Source organism: Sorex araneus, chromosome 2, assembly GCF_027595985.1.
Source record: "Sorex araneus isolate mSorAra2 chromosome 2, mSorAra2.pri, whole genome shotgun sequence".
In the NCBI taxonomy this organism is placed as follows: Eukaryota; Metazoa; Chordata; class Mammalia; order Eulipotyphla; family Soricidae; genus Sorex; species Sorex araneus.
Window position 1 is genome coordinate 362981767 of NC_073303.1, and position 14630 is coordinate 362996396.

Consider the following 14630-nt stretch of genomic DNA (forward strand, 5'->3'; position numbering starts at 1 on the left):
TTAGACTATTTTCCCCACTGCTTCACCCACAGTTTGGAAATTTCTGCTTACTCCCCTGATTGATCTGCATGGTCCATCCACTGTGGTTCTGGAGACCCTCCATCCATCTTCAATTACCATCCTCTTCTTTCTTGCCTCTTACTTTTCATCAAACCTACTCCTGGTGAGCTCACAAGTCTAGCAAGTCAGATTTGGCTCCTGAACAGAACTCTACTTTAAATTACAGAAGGAAACACAGGAGACTTGTGCCTTGTTCAGGCTACCCCCAGCTCTAAGCAATTCCATGTAAAACAGTTCTGAGTCATTTGAGTAGTTGCAGCTCAGTCTTTTAAAATCCACATAGAGTTGGAGAGAGCTAGTGTAAGACATTTGCCTTGCATGCCACTGGCCCTGGTTTGGTCTACGGCACCACATTTGGTCCCATGAGCTCTACCAGGAGTGATTCCTAAGGGATGCAAGGGTCAGTCTTGAGCACTGCCAAGATAGCCCCTAAACAAACTGTAAACTGTCATCCCCCCGTTGCTCATCGATTTGTTCAAGTGGGCACCAGTAACGTCTCTCATTGAGAGACTTATTGTTACTGTTTTTGGCATATCCAATACACATGGGTAGCTTGCCAGGCTCTGCCATGAGGGCTCCATAGTCTCAGTAGCTTGCCAGGATCTCCGAGAGGGGCGAAGAAATCAAACTTGGGTCAACCTCGTGAAAGGCGAACACCCAACCGCTGTCCTATCACTCCAGCCCCAACAAACAAACAAACAAAATCCAAATAAATTTAAAACATAGATAAAACCCTATAATACAATACTTACATATTACCAGAGCCTAGATCACAAAATCAGTAAGTATTTGATTACTGGAAAAACTGTGTACTTTATTCTTGCTAAAAAAGAATCCAGAGATTAACAATTAAAATGCTAAATCATTCAAAATATGCCATGTACTAAACGTTTGTTCTTTGCAAAGCAAGCCAATACACCCCAGGGGACACTTTCAAACATTTTTAAGTATTTATGACAACAGTATAACTTTTAATATAATCAGAGACTTAGGCAAATTATTCTTCTCCAAAAATATGACACAATCCATGTAAATCCTTTCCCACAATGAACTTTACCACTATCATTGAAACCAAAGTAGTTTTAAAGTAGTTCTTAGGGAAAGAATCGATACTACAATGGGGAGGGTGTTTGTCTTGCACGTGGATGTCAAGGTTTGATTCCTGGTATCTCATATGGTTCCCTGAGCACTTCCAGGGATAATTCCTCAGTGCAGAGCCAGGAGTAACCCCTGAGCATTGCTGGGTATGACTCAAAATGCCAAAAAAAAAAAAAATTAAAATATTGCTTAAATATATCCATTTCAGAATGCTCATTTTGTGATAGGCCAGAAGTTAACTGCAGGCAGTAGTTGAATGTCCATGAAAGCTCACATTAGTGAAAAAGTGAAGACTTAGCATCATATTTGTCAGGAATGTTTTATCATTCTATTACAGGCAGTGAGATTTCAGAAGCAATTACCACATATAGAACTTGCTTTGGAATTTTGTATATTCAAATCATCTATTTCCTTCTCCATTTTCTACTTTTCAGCAAATGTAAGGGAGCAATCAAATGTGTTATGACACCATCCAGGCAGTCTGAATAACATACTTAAAAATATATGACATGATATTTTATTATACAAATATTTCCTGAATCACCTTTATTATATATCACCACATTATGTATGAACCTATATACCACCACACCTTATATAGAGAAGCATATATTTATGAAGTGGGTTTATTTTCTATTTATTTTTATTCTATTTATTTCATATTCAGTTTATTTAGCTTTCTCTCACATATTAACCAAAACCCTTCCTCAGGATGAAAATTTTTAATGCCAGGGGCTGGAGTGATAGCACAGTGGGCAGGGCATTTGCCTTGCATGCAGCCGACCCAGGTTCCATTTCCAGCATCCCATATGGTCCCCTGAGCACCACCAGGAGTAATTTCTGAGTGCAGAGCCAGGAGTAACCCCTGTACATGGCGGGTGTGACCCAAAAAGAAAAAAAAAACTTCAATGCCAATATATATGACAAGAAATATTTTCTCCATCCACAAGATGTTTTCAGTCCTATTGGTTTTATAACTTCCTTATTGATTGCTACTTCCCCAAACTGTTCTTTACGTCAAATTTATTAGCTTCTTTCCTTATGCCTTTCTCTACCTACCCCAAATAAACACACTACAAATGAAAGGAAGTCACATGATGTGATTTTTGAGGGATTACTTAGATGGTTGTGAACAAACTCACCTATGCTTTATCACACAATAACTCCTATGTGTAATTATTGGCGTTTTTTGGTCTGTTAACATTACTAGCAGCAACAGGGACGGATGGAGACATTACTGGCGCTCATTTGAGCAAACCCATGAATAATGGGATGACAGTGATACAGTGATCTTCCATCACATTATCTTTTAGGCTCTTTTCATGAATATTTTTTGAAATCATGGAGATGGATTTGATGCAGGAGAGGTAACAGCAGGTTTCTGTGTTCGTCCTCGGTTCCCAGGTTCTTCAATATTTTCAAGAATAAAAATATTGAGTGATAAAGATGTTCAACTCAGAGTTAGAAAATAGAACTTAGTGTAGGACTAAGTTTAGTGTGGCTCCTTTTTTAAAAAAAAATTTTTTTTAATGGAGGTTTCATAGGAAGACGGGGTCTTTGTGTTACTTATCACACAAAGTATGAGAGGAATCCCCTTTGTTTTCCAGAGATGTCTTGCTAATTTAGGGCCCATCTGTGTTGTTGAGATAAGATTAACACCCTGTATGTATTTAGGGTATTTTAGGTTATTTATTGGACCGTATCCCTGGGTATTGTCCATTATCTCTTGGTCTCCTGTGAACCCAAGACTTGGGGAAAAATTTATGGTCTTGAAAAGAGTAAACTACACAGTCTCAGAGAGAGCCCTGGAATTTGCAGGAATGTCTAAAATGTAGGCTTAAATCAGCTGAAAGGAGCTGCAAAGCAACAGTAGGCACTGGAGAAACTGAGGCTTCCTCTCTCAGATTCTTTATCTGTTGAGGAGGCAGCAACTGGTTAAAACAAAAACAATTATAAATCAAAGGTTTAAAACCTAAGAATTGTAAATAGACAAATTTTAGTGTTACAGTTAGCATTGTTTATTTGGATGATACAAGGATGATACAAGGATGACTAATTTAAACACGCATTCAAAGTTATTTTTTAAACAGGAAGCCACTGTTTGAGGTCACATTTTCTCCAAATAAAGATCATTTATCTGTGATAAAAAAAAATTCTTATCAGGTGTGAATAAGGTTGCTCAGAATTCCTTTCTAATTTCGACCTTGAGAACAGTAAATATGACGACATGTCGCCACCTAGTGGACATTCCATAAAATGTCTAGTTATCCCGTTTCCTCGTGCGCTTCTACAACACCGTGCAGAACCGCGAAACACAGCGTTTAGGCGGATCTTTATTCGGCCATTTTCCCCACATGATTACCCTAGACCACAGACTCATCAAAATTTGGATTTTAAATTCAAGCATTAAATTTAAAGGATAGAAGTGTCTAAAGATTTTTGAATGCCTGCATTATACCAAGATTTCCTTGTATTATCTTCACAATAATCACAAGCAGTGGGGTAAAACCAGTGCGTTTCCTCCCCCCCTCTTTAAAAAAAAAAAAAACAGATTAAGAAACAAAGGCTTAGGACAATTAAGTAACTCATCCAAAGCGCTTGGCCTCAAGCTATAGCTGAGTTTTGAGTGAAGATCTCAGGTTTTCATCTAAGCAAAGATACTTCCCTCGGTTTACTGTGTGCACACCTCATTTTGTAAAATGTGGCATTTGGGAACTAGTTTCTTGTTTTTTTATTGAATTTGGCAAAATGTCCTCAGGTTTACTGTCCTCACTGTCTAAGTTTGTCACAGAAATTCTGAGAAACCACATTCTCCTTCTCTGATCATTGAGAATGAGGATCACCAATAAACATGGCAGTCTATTTTTATTATTTGGAGAATAACTGCATAGGGGACAGGTATTCTTGGTATCCAACAAGCGGACCCCAAGGTCCTCAGGCCAGAGCTGGGGTGAGAAAGATTTGCCCATGTCAGTTAGAGGTTAGCTCTCTTCTATGCCCTTGACCCAAAGCCTTGTAGTAATCGATGATTCCTCTCTCCTACGCCAGCCATCAGTAAACCTTCTAAATGTGACCTGATAAATTTGAGATGAAGGGCGAGGTGACCAAGAGGCATTAATTCCAGAAAGAATGACTATTTGGAGTCATTAATATAGTCCACTGTATAATGACTTTTCCCGGAAGCCATACACCACAGTCAAATTCAAGTTTTTCCTAAAAATCTGCACCGTTCAGGCAGAGCTAGGTGGAGAGTGACCTCAGGTCTCTCACAAGAACTGCATCAGAATCAGTTATGCTCTGAAACTTGACCCTAGCTTGGTGTGATTAAACCACACAGCGTTTCAGATGCCTAAGGAAAAATAAAAGACTGACAATAAAAGGATGAAAGCATTTTAAAGGAAATGAAAAAAAAAAAGATATTTTTATAGAGCAACACTGTTTGCCCCGTTTGACGTTGGGGGTTAAAAAGAGACATAGCAATATAATGAGGTTACATTTCACTAATGAGCTCAGCAATGATTCAATAAAAATATTTTTAATTTAAAAAAGAGAGTAGCGGAATAATTATTTTTTTCACAGACAGCAAAAAGGACCAAAAGCAATAGAACTACAAGATAAAGTAAGGTAAACAGAAATTCTGGGCTCATATTCTTTCTTTCCCTCATTTCCACTCCGCCCAGTGATGGGAGCCTGAACCGTGTTTGCTCTGGCAGCTCGAAAGCCCCAAAGTGCTGGGGGTCACCAGAGTCACAGAGAGATGTGGATGCAGTGCTGGCCGGCAGGTCAGACTCAGATCAGAGCCGGCATATGCTCGGCATATACACTTCACCCTTTGGAGCTAGTTTCTTATCCTAAGGCTCACATTCTTAAACTGTGTTCATGGGCGGAAGAGCGGCATATATCAGGGTGTGTATCTGTCTTTCTTGGTGTAAATTCACTTGTATCACTTGTCATCCCACTGATCCTCGATTTGCTAGAGCAGGCGTCAGTAACATCTCCATTTGTCCCTGTCATGTTCTAGTGTAGCCCAATGATATCTTCTCGCTCCAGGAACAGGAAGAGCCTTAAATTGTTCATTCAGGGTTTTGACAAAGAAGTCTGACAATCTCGTTGGTGGGTGGCCACATGGTCTTTTGACGTCCCATGGAATTCAATCCGTAACAGCTCTAGTCCAACGGTCATCTCTGAATCACATTATGTGTCTGGCCCATCTGATTTTTGATGCCTTGGCAAACGAGACAGTGTCCCTTATCATTGACGACAGAGGTCAGAACTCCTGATTCCTTCTCTCACTTGAGCGAAGTGTGATACTCCTAGAATAGCTCTTTCGATTCCTTGGTGTAAATTATATACATATTATATACATATTATATACACATATATACATATATATGTGTATATACATATATACACATATATATGTATACACATATATATGTATACACACACACCACTTGAGCACCGTCTTCTTTATTTTCCTAGGATTTCACTTTAAGAACTCCTTTGGACTTTAAATCTGCACTTAGACACTCTTCAAATTTATTTCAGTGCTAGGAAAAGAATTTGGACAGGTGGCATTGTATGGAGTATGATGTTCTCCGACACTGAACCAAATGACAGATGAGTCTGGACACAGAAACGAAGAGCTTGGTTCACCAAGCACTTACCTCGGGTTCGGACTGGGCATGCATGAGTCCCCAGTAAACAGGACAAGACAGACTGGATTTGGAACAAAAGCCAATGGTGTAGACTCAGAACTCTAGGGAGAGAAAGTACAACAATTAGGAAGACACAGTTCTTGCCCTGAAAATTAGCCACCGCCTCCATGGATTTTGGAATTACAACATAAATAAATCAAGCCCAAGACCCTCCAGAAACTCTCCACCATGCCATCACTTGTTTCTCCAGCCTCAGAAATCACTATGCATCCAATTCTTAGTCCTCAGAATCTGTACCACGTAATTGAACAACTAATTGTATTTTTTTCTAGTAATGCTTGCTGTTTTTTCAGGATGGTTAGTCTTCTACTCCTACCAGATTGCAAACCCGCCAAGGCTGGGAACATATGTGTCTGCAGGAAAATGAGTGAGGCCTTGGAGATTGTTCTGTATCATCTTTCACCCCTGCAGCTGGAGAAATCAGGGACCATCAAGCTGTGACTTGTTCAAGCTCACACAATTACCAATTGTTTAAGAACTGCTTATAAGAGTTTTTGTACAGATATTATGGGTAATTTTTTAAAGTTTATTTTGGTTCTCTTAGCCGTTTCTTTCTATGAGGATGAATTAAAGTTTGATGAAGTCCAACTTATTGGCTTGGTCTTTGATAGATTATGGTTTTGTCTTAGTATCTAAAAATACTTTTTCTATACTGAAGTCCTATAGTTTTTCTCCTATTGGTTCTAAATTTTGGTACATGATCCCTCCCTGCCCCGAGCAGAGCTCCCGGTGGCCGAAGACCTCCAGAACCTAGCCACAGCCATGCTCAAGGTCCCTCTCCACACATTAGGATGAGCCGGACGCATGAACGTGCCAGCAGAGGAACCCAGGTGTGTGAGACCCGGGGCTGAGGCCTCCAAGCCTGTTCAGATCAGGACTGGGCCTCCTCCACCCAGATTTCCCATTTCCCAGTAGCTAAGCACCCAGGGACTGTCCCCAACACTGTGTAATCCAATCCATCGCCAGCATCCAGAGACTTAAAACCAAGCTCCCAGAAGCTCGCGGCCACGAGATATCTTATAACTTACTTCTCCTCTAGGAGAACCTGGCAAACTACTGGGAGTTTCCTGCCCACTGGGAGAGACTCACAAGTTTTCCATGGTGGATTAATATGCCAAAACCAGTAACAAGCTGGGCCTCATTCTCCTGACCCTGAAAGAGCCTCCAATGCAGCATCCTTGGGAAGGACAAGTAAAGAGAGGCTTCTAAAATCTCAGGGCTAGGATGAATGGAGACGTTACTGAGACCTCTTAAGAAATTCAACGATCAATGGGATGATGATGATGATGATGATGATGATGATGATGATGATGATGATGATGATCCACTTAGAGTAAGTCTATTAGCACATTGATAAAGCAAGTATATATGAAGCAAAGTGATATTGTTTGCATATGGAATTGTGATCTTCATATCATTGAATCTCCCAAAAAGTGAACATAAAATATCACTCGGTTCGGTCTTTTGGGTTGCCTCTTAGCAATTTTATGCTATCATTTTAATTTTGAGCATTTTCCCTTAGTAGGTCAAAAATACAATTAACCCTCTATTGATGTTTATTCTTTCATTTTGCAAAAGACACTTGCTAGAGGTTTTTATCTATTATTTTGTTGTTGCTGTGCTGGGTTGGGGAGAGCAGTGTGAATGGACATGGATTCTAGCCCTTGAATCATATATTTCCACTCTTTGTTTTATATATTCTACACAGGTCTCTACATTTACTTAGGATTTCTGCATAGGCATTATAGATTACATGATAGTAATCTATAAATTGGGACAATTTTGTTTCTTTCCTTTAAATCTGAGTGCCTTTCATGTCCCTTGCTTTCTCTACAGTATTGGCTAGATCACCAAATCAGTGACGAATTGGATGTGTGAGGTGAGCTGACATCCTTGTCTTACTTGGTCTTAGAGAGTAAGCACCTAGTCTCTGATCACTAAAAATCAAGTTGCCACTAACATTTCCTCTGGATGTACGATTCATCTACCTGGGGTTACTGCCCCAGGAAACTTCCTTCTGTAGATGACTGGATTTGGAACAAAATCTGTGATTCAGAAGGTCTGTCCCGTCTGACTAAGGAGCAGGCCTTGTCCCTGGCCACTGTCTGCTCTGGGGACCCACACGCCTATGAAGACTGACAGCGTCTGTCGGGGCAGGATATTCTCTTCTCTTCCAGGTTGCTGAGATCTTCTCAGTAGTGAGTTTTGTGTCATGATTTGCTTCCATCTCTGGTTATGATCGCCATGGTTTTTCCTGTGTAGCCTGAGACCATGGTAGATGACACTGGCTGATTCCATTTTTTTCTTATTTTATAAAATAGTTCACAATATTTGATTACATTTAATATTCGAACACGAATCCCACCACCAAGAGACCTTCCCACCACCACATTTCAGATTTTCCATCCCGAACCCCAAACTCTGCCCCAAAGCAGAACCGAAAGAATTTATTTTGTGTTGTTTGCTATGAAAAATCGCTGAAAATGCTCCAAAAAGTTTCCTTAGAGGAAAGAGTATGAAGATTTTTTATTTCACCCAGGGGCCATTAAAACCTTCTATAAGATCTATAGGAGATCACTAACATGTTGTTAAAGGTTGAGCCTTGTGTGCATATATATACACATATATTATATATATCACTTATTTTATATATCCATATATGTATATATCTTGCTGTCACTGTCATCCCATTGCTCATCAATTTGCTCAAGCAGGCACCAGTAATGTCTCCATGTGAGACTTGTTGTTACTGTTTTTAGCATATTGAATATGCCTTGGGGAGCTTGCCAGGCTCTGCCACGCAGGCGAGATACTCTCAGTAGTTTGCTGGGGTCTCTGAGGGGGTGGAGGAATCAAACCCAGATCAGCTGCGTGCAAGGCAAACGCCCTACCTGCTGTGCTATCGCTCCAGCCCATATATATATATATATATGTATATATATGTAAAAAATACTTCCCTCTTAGATCGGTTGCCTCTTACTTTAAAGCCCGTCAAATGTGGTGCGGTACTCTTGGAATATGGGTGCTGTGAGGTATGAGATGTTGGTCCGGGCAAAGGTTCACTCGTGGGTAAGGCTTGCCCTGAGTGTGTGGAGAGCGGGCATGAGCAGGGTGTCTGTTGAGCTCTAGAGGTTTTCAGCTGCCGGGGCTGGGACCCTTGGGGTAGGGAGGGGCCTCACCCATCCCCCTCCAGGGCACCATAGATGAAACAGCCTGGCACGGGGTCTGGTGGCATGGTTATGGCTATATCAGTTGATTTTTTGCTGTACTATTTTTATGGGGGACTGGAGTGATAGCACAGCGGGTAGGGTATTTGCATTGCACAGGGCCGACCTGGGTTCGATTCCTTCGTCCCTCTCAGAGAGGCTAGCAAGCTACCAAGAGTATCTTGCCCACACAGAAAAGCCTGGCTAGCTCCCCGAGGCATATTCGATATGCCAAAAACAGTAACAAGTTTCACAATGGAGACGTTACTGGTGCCCGCTCAAGCAAATCGATGAACAATGGCACAGTGGTGCTACAGTGCTACTTGTATCACTTGTCATCCCCATTGATCTTCGATTTGCTTGAGCAGACGCCAGTAACTTCTCCATTTGTCCCTGTTGCGTGCTAGTGTAGCCCAGTGATATCTTCTCGCTCCAGGAACAGGAAGAGCCTCAAAACATTCATCCAGGTTTTGACGAAGAAATCTGACCATCTCGTAGGTGGGCGGCCACGCTGTCCTTTGACATCCTGTGGAATCCAGTCGGTAACAGCTCTAGTCTCTGAACCGCATTACGTGTCCGGCCCATCTGATTTTTGACGCCATGGCGAAGGAGACAGCGTCCCTGATTCTTGACCATCGATGGAGGTCGGAACTCCGGATTCCTTCTCTCACTTGCGTGAAACGTGACACAGTGCCACAGTGCTATTTTTCTGGGAAGCATGAAGCCCAGTGTAGGAACAGGTGTCGGGCTCAGGAGGCCAGCGGTCCCTGAGCCAAGTGTGGGAAATGGACTCTCTGCTCATCTGTTTCAGCTTTGTCTCTCGGCCCTCAGCGGGGGGGGGGGGGCGGGGGGAGGGACTCATTAAGAAAGCGGTGGCCTATGTACTTTCCTGCCTCCCTGCAGCCAGGCCACTGACATTCTCACAAACGCAGTTGGAACCTGAGAGTAGCTTTGGACCCCCTACTGCTTTTGTAAAATAAATTTTAGCATTGTTTTTTTTTCCCAGCTAAATATCAATTTGTTTATTCAGTTTTTATTTATTTATTTATTTATTTATTTATTTATTTTTAATGGACTGGAACGATAGCACAGTGGTTGGGCGCTCACCTTCCACGTGGCCGACCCACGTTCGATTCCTCTGCCCCTCTCGAAGAGCCCAGCAAGCTACTGAGAGTATCGCACCCGCACAGCAGAGCCTGGCAAGCTACCCGTGGCTTATTGGATATGCCAGAAACAGTAACTATACAGTATACTGTATAGTTATACTTATATATTTATACAGTATATAAATATACAGGAACTATAAGTCTCTCAATGAGAGATGTTACTGGTGCCCGCCAGAACAAATCGATGAGCAATGGGATGACAGTGACAGTGACAGTGATTTATTTTTAATGGAATCACTGTGAGATACACAGTTACAAGGTTGCTCATGATTGACTTTCAGTCATACAATGTCCCAATACCCATCCCGTCACCAGTGTAGTTTCCTCATCCCCAATGTCTTCACTTTACCTTCCACCACCCTCCTGACCTGCCCACAAACCCCCACCCCTGCCCTGACCCTGGCCTGCCTCTATGGCAGGCACTTTTCTTCTTTATTTCTCTCACGCTCTCTCTTTCCTTCTGAGCATTATGGTCTGCAACATAGATACTGAGAGATTATTGTGTATATCCCTTTACATACTTTTAACACTCAGTTCCTGTACAGCGTGATCATTTCCAACTATCATTGTCTTTCTTTTTTTCCTTTTTGGGTCACACCCAGCGATGCTCAGGGGTTACTCCTGGCTTTGCACTCAGGAATTACTCCTGGCGGTGCTTGGGGGACCATATGGCATGCTGGGGATCGAACCCGGGTCGGCCGCATGCAAGGCAAACACCCTACCCGCTGTGCTATCGCTCTGGCCCTGTGGTTTTTTTTTTTTTTTTTTTTTTTTTTTTGCTTTTTATCATTGTCTTACTGGTCCCTTCCCTAATCTTTGGAAACTTGCCACAAGTGGAAAGGTTGGGTTAGGACAGTTAGAAATATACAATATTTTTTACAAGATTTTTTTTTAATTATTATTTTCACTCTGCCCAGAGAAGGAAAAAGAATCTGATACACATACATGCACTGCTCTGTAGCATTGTCATCCCGTTGTTCATGGATTTGCTTGAGCAGGTACCAGTAACATCTTCATTGTGAGATTTGTTACTGATTTTGGTATATCAAATACGACATGCAGAGCTTGCCAGGCTCTGCCATGTGGGTGGGATACTCTTGGTAGCTTGCCGAGCTCTCTGAGAGGGATGGAGATGTTGAACCCAGGTCAGCCGCATTCAAGGCGAATGCCCTACCTGCTGTGCTATTGCTCCAGTCCCGACACACATACATTAGACCAGATATATAGTAAACACTGTAATTCACATTTATTCTGAATATATTCTTTTATTTCTGCTTGGATGCTCTGGACTATAATCAATGTGATAAGCATGTTGGCTTTGGAAGCTGTAGACTGTCAGCAAGATATTGGCAACAGGGTTTATTTATGCCTAAGTTACCCAGCCTACCATAAACTCACGTGCCGTTCCTTACGTTGCCTGCAGGCAAGCCACTGAAAGATGAAGGAGATACTCTTCTTACTTATGGTATTAGAATTGGTCACAGTAAATTTCTTAAAATTACTGGTGGCGTGGTGCCATAAGAGTATTGCTTAAAATGCTTTACACTGATGCATTATGGTTTAATGTTTTTAACCAATAATTCAATGCACCTCTAGAATTCTCTGGGAAGAAACAGAACATTCTTCAGATGGATATCATAACATATTCAGAACTTAACTGGTTTGCAAATTGGAGGCAATCTGAATATTGTACTGATCCATAATATTAATACATGTAAGTCCTGTGTGCACTTACAACATGCAGAAGTATTTTAGACAGCAATGAAAAAGAAATTCAGTTTTCTTGTGCAGGAAGACAAAAATTGTAGGGAAAGAAATCTCAGATGCTACTGAACTCTCTGAGACAGCTAAAGTTGAAATTGATTCTGGCAAGGCCATTACGGGAGTAATTGTCCAAGGGAATGTTTTCTCACTCAGGAAATTAGAGACAAGGAAACATTAGTCAAAGTAAAAAAAAATTGTAGATTTTTTTTGAGTTGGCCAGAATGTGCAGTACCTATTGTACCTCCTTAAGGGATTAACAACAAAATTGAATTTTAGTTAGACTCAGAGGTCAAGCTGAATTTCAAATTGAAGAATTTTCAAGGAGAAATGATGGAAAGACAAAGAGAAGTTCGAGAGGTTTTTTTCACAATTCAAGCAGCCAGCCTCTAGAAAATCACCATGCAAAGTTATAAAAAGAAAAAAGGTTCCTGGAAACATTTTATTGATTATATTAAATTAGATATCAAAATGTTTGGATTTGTGTTTTATAAAAAAAAATGGGCCATCATTTTGCACAGAAATTTGCCTTTTGTATGTTAGTTAGAAAGAGCCTCCAATGCAGCACCGTTGGGAAGGACAAGTAAAGAGAGGCTGCTAAAATCTCAGGGCTAGGAAGAATGGAGACATTATTGGCACCCACTCGAGCAAATCGATGAACAACGGGATGTCAGTGATATAGTGGTGTTAGTTCTACAGGTTAGATATGAAAAGTCTATGTCTCTAAATCTTATGAGTGAACTCTAGAGCAAAGTCTAAGAAAAGATGAAATCTTGTCATTAACAATCATAGGGATGGAACTAGGGAGTGGTTAAGAGAACTGAGTACACGGGGAAAGGTAAGTACTGGGTGATCTCACTCGTATGTGGGATGTGAAGAAACAGAGCAAGAGAACTGAGAGTTAAACAAACAAAATAATAACCCTTAGGTTCTGACTACAGAGCCAAGGTTTCCAGTGGGGCAGAGGGGTTGGGAGCAAGGGGTGGAAGTGGAGTGCAATGGAGTGTGTGGGGGGGAGGGGTAGGGTTATTATTGCAATCTGGGTGGTAGGTGTGATGAGGTGACTTACCTTTGAAGAGCTGTGAACCTCAACTTCTAAAAATATATACCTTGTTTTGAACTGTTACCTCGGTTGCAAAAAAAAAAATGTTTATATAGCAAAGTAATTTCGATTCCAAACCTAATGGACTAATCCGGGGTATATGTCTGTGAGCTTCTATGTATTTAATGTGTGTAGGTATGTGTGTGCTCTGGGAGTGCATGCAATTTTATTGACACCACAGCTTCTGTTTCATGAACGGATGTACTGGAGATTCTATTCTGCCATGTAGCTAAACTTCTTTTGGACCAGCTCTGTTCTGCATTCAGAAAAGATTCATTTTAGGCAGAGGTAGTACAGTGGGTAGGGACTACAGAGGTAGTATAGTGGGTAGGGACTTGCCTTGCATGTGGCCAACTTTGATTTGACCTTTGGCACCTATTTGGTCCCCCAACCGCACCAGGACTGATCTCTGAGGGCAGAGTCAGGAGTAAACCCTGACGACAACCAGGTGTGGCCCATAAACAATAGATAAATAACCTACTTATTTACAATGATCCATTTTGCATAAGTAAATTTTCTGTATAGCCAAAATTAAAACCAGATTTAGAACTTTATATCATTTTAAAAATGATTTTGAACAAAAAGCTCTCAAAATCCAGCTGGGTAAAACCAGGCAGGGTTCAGGGGCTTCTCCCACGCTGTTCAATGTTCAGGGATCGTTTCCGATGGTGCTTGGGAGAGCGTGTGGTGCCAGAGATAAAACCTGGGCCTTCTGCATGCAAAGCATGTGCCCCCGCCTCTCCTCACTCCTTAACAAAGCCGTTCTGGTGAGGATTCTAAGTGAGCGCCTTACAGTTGTGTGTAAGAAAATTCTAAGACTTATTGAAAAGAGTTAGGATATTTGTTTAAAGAATTAAAATAGAATGTGTAATTTATATGTCACAGTAAAACTGCTTTTCATGACATTTATTAATACAGAAAATGTTTACTCTGTAATAATGAATGATAAAATATGTAAAGCTATACTCAGTATTATCCTAACAAAGATCTATGGATAAATAGGTATTGAGAAAAGTAAATCTTTTAATCTGCTTTTGAAATCTACTTACATTAAAAATTACTTAAGCAATGATAAAATATCTAGAAGTGGTAATATTTGGGATGGGTAATTAAAGATGATTTAACTTATTTACCTCATCTTTTATTCTTCATTTTTATATTTTTCAAATAAGTTTCTCATAGACAGTTTTTACAATTAAGTTCAAGTTCTGAAAGGTTTTTGGATTTTTATAATTGTAAAATAGATATTCTACTTTTTCCCACTGAATGGTACCTGTTACATATTAAATAATGCATATTTTATGTAATAGATGCTCAAAGAACACTCATTCATTTATTCATTTTTGCACAAAAACATTCCCTCAAAAATTCTGAGAGAATCTGATACTGTTTTATTGAGCTATCAGTTCCTATTTTTAAGTCTTATTTTACAGGATAATAGTAAAATAAAAAATTCACATACTTATCATCTATGCAAAGCTGTACCTTTGACCTCTCAGATTAAAACTGCTTTTCATCA